The sequence below is a fragment of the Octodon degus genome, unplaced genomic scaffold (assembly GCF_000260255.1).
Source record: "Octodon degus isolate 3935 unplaced genomic scaffold, OctDeg1.0 scaffold00163, whole genome shotgun sequence".
Classification (NCBI taxonomy): domain Eukaryota; kingdom Metazoa; phylum Chordata; class Mammalia; order Rodentia; family Octodontidae; genus Octodon; species Octodon degus.
In genome coordinates this window covers 665,234-673,148 of record NW_004524739.1, presented here as the reverse complement: position 1 = coordinate 673,148, position 7,915 = coordinate 665,234, and positions in this window count along the sequence as shown.

Here is a 7,915-nt window from a genome sequence, read left to right as displayed (position 1 = left end):
GGCTGCCCGCGCCTGCGCGCTGGCTCGGCGGCGGTAGCTCCACCCCGCTCCTGCCCGCGCTTCGGATCGTGCGCCCCCCCTCCCGCGGCGGCCATGTTGAAGCCGGGCGAGCGGGGCGGGGACTACGGCTGAGCTTAGCCCTGCCGAGCATCTTCCCGCCTTGGTGTCACCTGAGGAGTTTTTCTCTCACTTCGCTTTCCTCTCAGCTCCCTCTTTCGCTTTCAGGCTGCGGGGGCTCTAGTCTCAGAGTCAGTGCTCTTGCCCCAGTGCCGCCTTGCACCATTCACTGAGTTCCCCATGTGGGCCGAAGGCTCCTGTAGTTGAGGGCTTCCCCGCTGTTTGTTCGCAGAAGCCTGAGGCGCGCATTCCCTACTGTCATGCAACAACAGTTCAGCACAGGGTCTGACGCACAATAGGTTTTTTTCTGAAGTCAAAAGCCTTTTTGGGGTTTCTGTGGCCACCAATGGCATCCTACATCCTGGGTGTGAAGAAAGTGGGGGATCCCCTTGACTTTCCCCTCCTGGCTACCAGGAACCTTATCTTGTTTCAGTCCTCAGCCCCACCTCAGGTGGTTCATGAGGATTGGAAAGGAAACCTTGGAGTCACCCCCTTGGACTCCTTTCTCCCTTCACTCAAGCAGTTTCTCTCATAGGAAATAAGACCAGAAAAAAAAAAAAAAAAGGAAGCTAACTCAACAAAACCGTCTGTTGGGGAGGAGCAGCCAGTTGGTGCCCCTATAACGGAAACTGTTAGAACAACTTTGCACTCTCCATAAAGGAAACAGATAATAAATCCTTCTCCGTTGGTGGATTTCACGTTTCTCAGGATTCCAAAGCCTTCTGTGGTTTCAGTTATCTGCCTTCCAAACGAAGCTAGGGTCTGGGTTACCCTTTGGCCACAGCCCTGCCTGAGGGAGGGATTTATCTTCTCTAACAGCCACTAATGTGGGTGGGAACAAAGGGATGGCTGCTATCTCTCCAAGCAAAGAAAACTGGCCCACCGGGGGGAGGGGGGACACGACTGTATCTTTGGACTCTATAATGCATTTCAGGTCCTGAGACCTAAATTACCCCCAGATGTTTGCTGTGTGTAAGGTGAACGAAGTACACGGCACGTTTTAGTGGTTGTGGGGTGGCAAAGGGGGAGGGGGTGAAGTTTAGACGGCCTCTCCTCCCAGGTTTTTCAATGGCATGCATTTTTTTCAGCTCCAGAGGCCTATGAGGAAAATGGCAAAGTCTCAGGACACTCTTGTGACTGCGGACCCAAGGTTGTGACTTGAATCTCTAGAAGCTTATAAGGCCCCAAACAGCGTTCTATTTGCAAAGATAACATTGAGAAATGGACTGTCCTTGCACTGTGAATTCACAAAGGAAAAAAAGCCATATATTCTCAGGGTTTTTTCCACACTAGAGTCTCTCAAAAATCTGTTTATGAAAAGGGAGGGGTCTTTTGTGACAAGTCAGAATGTTTTCTAAAAGCTCAACTGTCACCCTTTTAGACTTAGGACTTCGTCTACATCTTCAGCTCCACTTTCCTGCGATTTCTTTCCTTCTTTGCTACCCAACCCCCGCCTCTTCCGCTCTGTTTCCTGTTTCATTTTCTGGCTCCTGCTCTGACTGGAAAATAAGGAGGCTGAATTCTGTTCTCAAAGCCGTGGCTCCATGGTTCTTCAGGCTCAAAGGTGGCTAGATGGGATTGGAAAGGGTCTGGCGCTATAAGGTTATGAGTGAGGTGAAGAGGGCTGCTTTCCTCTGTCTGCATTTAGAGGGTGCAGCTATAATGGAGGCTGCATCAACTTAAGGAGCCAGCTGAGCTATCAGATCTGTGGTAAAGTAAGGGAGACAGTCATATCCCAGGATTCCAGACTCTGTACCTCCCAGCCACTTTTTTTTTTTTTTTCTTCCCCGGAAATAGGGATTGAACTCAGACCCTTGTGCTTGCCGTGGAAGCGCTTATCCTACTGAGCCATCTCCCTGGGCCCTGCCACTTCCATTAAGAACCAGATAGTCCACACCACCAAGAAATAATCTCTTAATACAAATCCCCAAAAAAGCAATGCACCACTTTCTAGAATTCAAGAGGGTTACATCATTTCTGTTCCCTAAACTTGCCTGGCTCTGCTCTTGCTATTGCCCCTGTTTGAAACATTCTACCACCAGTCAGCCTACTATTTGAGTCTTGGTGGACATGGTACCTGCTCAGAAGGGGTTTCTCGGATTACCCAGCCACAAATACTTCCCTGTACTATCCCATCAACTCAATTTTCTTCTTAGCACTGAACACCATTTGCTTGTCCTGTCTGTGGAATTTTACTTGTCTCTTTCCCTCTTCTGGAATGCAAGCTTCTGAATATACTGCTCAGCAATATATTTTTAGTGCTTCAGAAAGTGCCTTGAAGATTGTGACTCTTCAGTAAAATCTAATGAATACATGGATTTAACTTGATACCTATTTTTTATGGATGAGAGAACTAAAGCCTACAAAATGAAAATAACTGAACTAAAAATCATAAGGGAGTGGCAGAGATGGGACTGGAATTCAGGTCTCTAGCCTCCTCAGAGAGCTTTGGTTTTTGATTGTTCTGTTCTGTTTTGAATTTGTGAGAATCTCACTATATAGTTCAGACCAGCCTTGAACTCACACTATAGCCCAGGTTCAGCCTCCTGAGTGCTGGGATTACAGGGGTATGTACCACACCCTGCTTTTCTAGGCTGGTTCTATCATTTCACTTTAATTTTTTCTAGGTTTAATCCTTTTGTTCTTTTCCTTTTATCCCACAGAGTTAAAGTGTCTACTAAGAATCCTATGCTATGGGACTGGGAAGATGGCTCAGTGGAATAAGTGCTTCCCTGGCAAGTACAAGGGCCTGAGTTCAATCCCTGGTTCCAGGAAAAAAAAAAAAAATCCTATATGGGGTACACTGAGTGTTACCTACTACTATTGTTTCCTCCTCCCATGTGCTTTTTGCTCCAGCAAATTCCTATTTAACCTACTTGATTTATTCAACACTATTGGTGAAATTACTGGGCCAGGGAGATAGCTCAGTAGAATAAGTGCTTGCCTGGAAAGCACAAGGTTCTGAGTTCAATCCCTAGTACCACACACACACAAAAAAAAGTGGTATAGGTGAATCTACCACCAGAGAAGGGGTGAGGCTATACCACTAAGACAGACACAGTCCTTGTCTTCATGGTGATATATACTTTACAGGATGGTGACACATGCCTGTAACCTCAGCACTGAGGCAGGAAGATCACCATGAGTTTGAAGCCAGCCTGGGCTTTAAAAAGTGCTCAATATGGGGGCTGGTGCTCAATAAAAATGGGCTGTTGGGCCAGCCAGATATCTCAGTGGACTAAAGCACCTGCTTAGGCAGAGTATAGTGGCCAGGGTTCAATTCCAGCCTGAGACAGCATTGAGACTGGGTTTGGTGGCACGCTGGTAATCCCAGCACTTGGGAGGCTGAAAACAGAAAAATCATGAGTCCAATCTACATAGTGAGACCCTGTAGACCCCGCAGACCCTGTACTAAATACATAAATTTACAAGAACAACAACAGGGCTGGAGAGATGGCTCAGTGGTCTAAAGCACCTACTTGGAACAAGCTTGGCAAAGCACAGGGACCACAGTTCAATCCCCCAGCACCACATGCCAGCCAGCCCCACCCCCTGGTGGGCTGAGCTGGCCACACACACACACACACACACACACACACACACACAATGAATAAATAAATAAATAAAACTTTAAAAAAAAAAGAACAACAACAAAGAACAACTCCCTGACCACCCAACTAAAAAAATCAAGCAATGTTTCTGCCAAAGGAGTAGAGGAAGAAGTTAGGGAGAAGCCTGGGAGATGCTTGGCATAAGCACCTGCTTGGCAAGCTTGAGGTCCTGAGTTCGAACTCCCATACCAGAAAAAAAACTCTCATGAGTCTGTGAAGATGTTAGGGAGTTCTTGTGGAATCCTCTCCTCTCCAAAGCAATCTGACAATTCATTCCTCTAGCTGCCTTGCCTTGTTCCTCCACATTTGGAGATGGCCTGGGACCCAGAGTGGATAGAGGGACAGCCCAGTGTATATATTGACTCTCGGTACCTCAGTTTCCTGACACTAAACTTCCCATAGCCCTGTCCATGGACCGGAGTTGTTTACCCTGATCTGGGATGCTGGCTTCCACCGTACAGCCAAAGTGACCACAGTGGCCCATATACCATCACTATCAAATGTTAGCTGGCAGGGCTACCTCACCAAAACTTTATGCTACTTCTATTATAGGTAAAAGGACATTCGTTGGCAATTTTCACATTGTGTCTGGGTGACATATTTATCCTGACACCGGGGGTCATACCAATCAGTCTTTTTTTTTTTTTGTCGGAACTGGGGATTGAATTCAGGCCCTTGTGATTGCCAGGCAAGGGCTTATTCTACTGAGCCATCTGCCCAGCTCCACCAATCAGTCTTGTACATTTACGTTTTTGACTTTGCTGGATCACTTGAACGTGTCCATCCATTCCAGGTCAAAGCCTTGCCATGTCTCAATTATAGGAACCAACACTAATACTTCAAAGCCCATGAACACTTTTCACCCTTCACTTTTCACAAGTATTTGCTTGTTAATAGAAAACCTTGATTCCACTGGGAAGCCTGGTGGGAAGGCCTTAGCCAGCTGGGGGTGGCAGTGGTTCCAAGGCAAAGGAGCCAATAAAGTTGAGAGCATTGTTTAGGCTGGAGTTGGCTGCTGTCCAGCTATGGAAGAAGGTTAAGGTCAGTTAGGGGGTGGGAAGGGAGGAGCCTGGGAAAAGAACTACTGGCCACACCCCTAGGTTCTCTACTGGCAAGGTTCTATTTACTTCTCAAAAGCAAATTATTCACAGCTCAGTGATTAGCAGTTCTGTTGGCTGTAGTAGCTCTAGTCAGAAACTGGAGACCAGGCTAGGCCCCCACTGCATTGCAGGGGAACAGATGAAAGGAACCCAGGAAACCAAACTCCTAGGTAATGCTGCTTGTACAGCCCAGAAATGCACTTTCTAGATTAGAAAATGGAGCGCAAGAGACCAAGAGCAAAAGAATAGCCATTAGCAATATTGCTTACCAAAATTGTGTAAAATCTCCCATTTAGGTTTTTGGGTTTTTTTTTTTTTTTTTGCCAGACAAATCCTAGGGATCTTGGTTAACAAAAATGTTTTTCTCTCAATAGAGATTATTCATTTTGCTTCCTGACCCAAATATTAACAGCCATACTTAGTTTGATGCACACTTGATTAAAATTCATGGGACAATTTTACCTCATGACAGATCTAATAAAGATGAAACTTGAGTTCAGTCCTGGGTACTAATAGAGAAAAAAAAAAAAAAAAATCTTGCTAGCTGCATACAACTAGATTGTTATTCTTAGTTGTACCCGCATCTAAAGATGAAGTGTCACCATGTGGTACTTGGGAGCAGGGCCCTCAGTCAGGTGGGCCTTGCTCAGCATGTGAACTTGACCACTATAAAGATTTAACTTTCCTCAACCTTTTCATCCAACTGCAACATGGGAGCCGGCACACTGACCTCACAGGCACAGGGCTGCTGTCGACTGAGATGCACTATGTCCAGCATTCAAGTGGGTGCTCAGGAGAAAACCATCTCAAGTCTCGCTTTACAGTGTTCATCATCATTTCTTTTTTTCCACAATCATTTTCTGCTACTGACTGATTTCTCCTCAAACATGAATTTGAACTTTCTGGATTCCCTAAGGAGATATAGAAGTTGTATCTTGTGACATTAACCTCATAAAAAACAAATGCATCCAGCCAACTCCTACAATATCACTCAACTACTTTTTTCAACTACTTCTTAAAGAGGTCCCATGTAGTCAGGCATGGTGGCACATGCCTATAATTCCAGCACTTGGGAAGCTAAGGTAAGAGGATTATTGTGAGTTCAAGACCAGCCTGGGCTACAAAGTGAGTTTGGGTCCAGCCTGAACTGCATTGGCCAATGTGGCTAAAATTGAGACACAGGTCATGCGTCCATCACAGTAAACATTTAGTGGTGATAATGGGGCAAATATAGTCAGTATTTGCCTAATACTGGCTGAAAAATGTTGACTTTCAATATTAGAAATGAAAGATTAAAGAATAATACAGAATCTAGATCATGTGCTAAAATATCAATACTGTGTATAGTTCAAATTCTAGGCTCCAAAAAAATGTAAATTGCTGGAAGAAATTAGATATAAGACCAGAGTTGTCATTTGAAATTGTCACTGTCCATAATTCAAACAGAGAATTGTGGCAAGGCAGATGGGATGGCTGGACTAAGCATCAGTTCTTTTAAAAAGCGCCTGAAAGACCTTAAAGACAGCCTCATTAAAGTGACCTCAGGCCCTTGCATTTGCCAGGGAAGCGCTTATTCCATTGAGCCATCTCCCTAGCCCCCTAATGAATATTAAATCACATGAAATTCTTCAAATAAAAAACTTTACTTATGCCCACCCCACCCCTGGGGTGCGCTGAGACACGATTGAGACTGGGCGTGTGTACCTGTAACCCCAGCACTTGGGAGGCTGAAAACAGGACGATCACTACAAGTCCTATCTGTGTAGTGAGACCCTGTAGACCCTGTACTAAATACATTTTAAAAAATACTTAAGGGCCAGGGAGATGGCTCAGTGGAATAAGTGTTTCCCTGGAAAGTGCAAGGACCTGAGTTCAATTCCCAGTTCTGCCAAAAAACAAACAAACCAACAAATAACTTTTAAAAAGGCAATAAATAAATAAATAGGTACCATGAGTCAACTACGTTAGGACAGGGATATAGCAGGGAACTAAACCTTCCTGCCTTCACAGATGTTCTCTAGAAGAGTGCAGCTAAGTACAATGTGACCACACAGAATAGCTTGGATAATTGTACTGTTTTCTGCTGGTCTACTGAAAGAAGCAGTTAATGTTTACATTTTTCTTTTTAACTTTTTATAATTTTTTTGACAAATTTTACATGCCTGCATCTAGTGATCTGAACAACTATTCTGAAGACAACAATATGCAATATAACCTTTTTTTTGCGGAACCAGGGATTGAACTCAGGCCCTTGCGCTTGCCAGGGAAGCACTTATTCCACTGAGCCATCTCCCTGGCCCAATTTTATACATCTTAAATCCTGAAAATAGAAAAGCTATATCCTATCCCTCCCCTCCATCAATAAAAGTGTTTGTCAGAAAGTACATTTAAAAATTTTTTTTTTTCTTGGGGCCGGGGAGATGGCTCAGTGGAATAAACGCTTCCCTGGCAAGTGCAAGGACCTGAGTTCAATCCCTGGTTCCGCAAAAATAAAAATAAAATAAAATAAAAAGACACAAGTTCAATCCCAGTATCGGGGAAAAAAAAAAAAGACAAAATAGGCTAAGCAACAAACAGTAAAAAACAAAATAACATATATACAGTAGACCAGATGATAACAAGTGGTGTAAGAAAAGGCAAAGAGGGGCTGGGAGATGGCTCAGTAGAATAAGCGCTTCCCTGGCAAGCTCAAGGGCCTGAGTTCAATCCCCAGTTCCGCCCCCCCCCCCCCCCCCCGCCAAAAAAAAGATTGCCAAAGTGGAATCAGCCTAGTGTAGTACAGTGAGCAACAGGGACAAGAGATAGAGATACTGGTGTTGGAAAACTATTCAAGTTGTAAGCATTTAGACTTTTACTTAGAAAAAGCACTGGAAGGGCCGGCGGTATAGCTCAGCGGACTAAGCACTTGCTTAGATAAGCACAGGGGCCAGGGTTCAATACCTGGCTCCGCCTGCCGCACCGGCCTCACCTGAGCCGGCGATGGAGTCCGGGCACAGTGGCGCATGCCTGAATCCCAGCACTTGGGAGGCAGAAATCAGGAGGATCACTACTAATGTGGGCTATGTAGTGAGACCCTGAGCAAAAAAA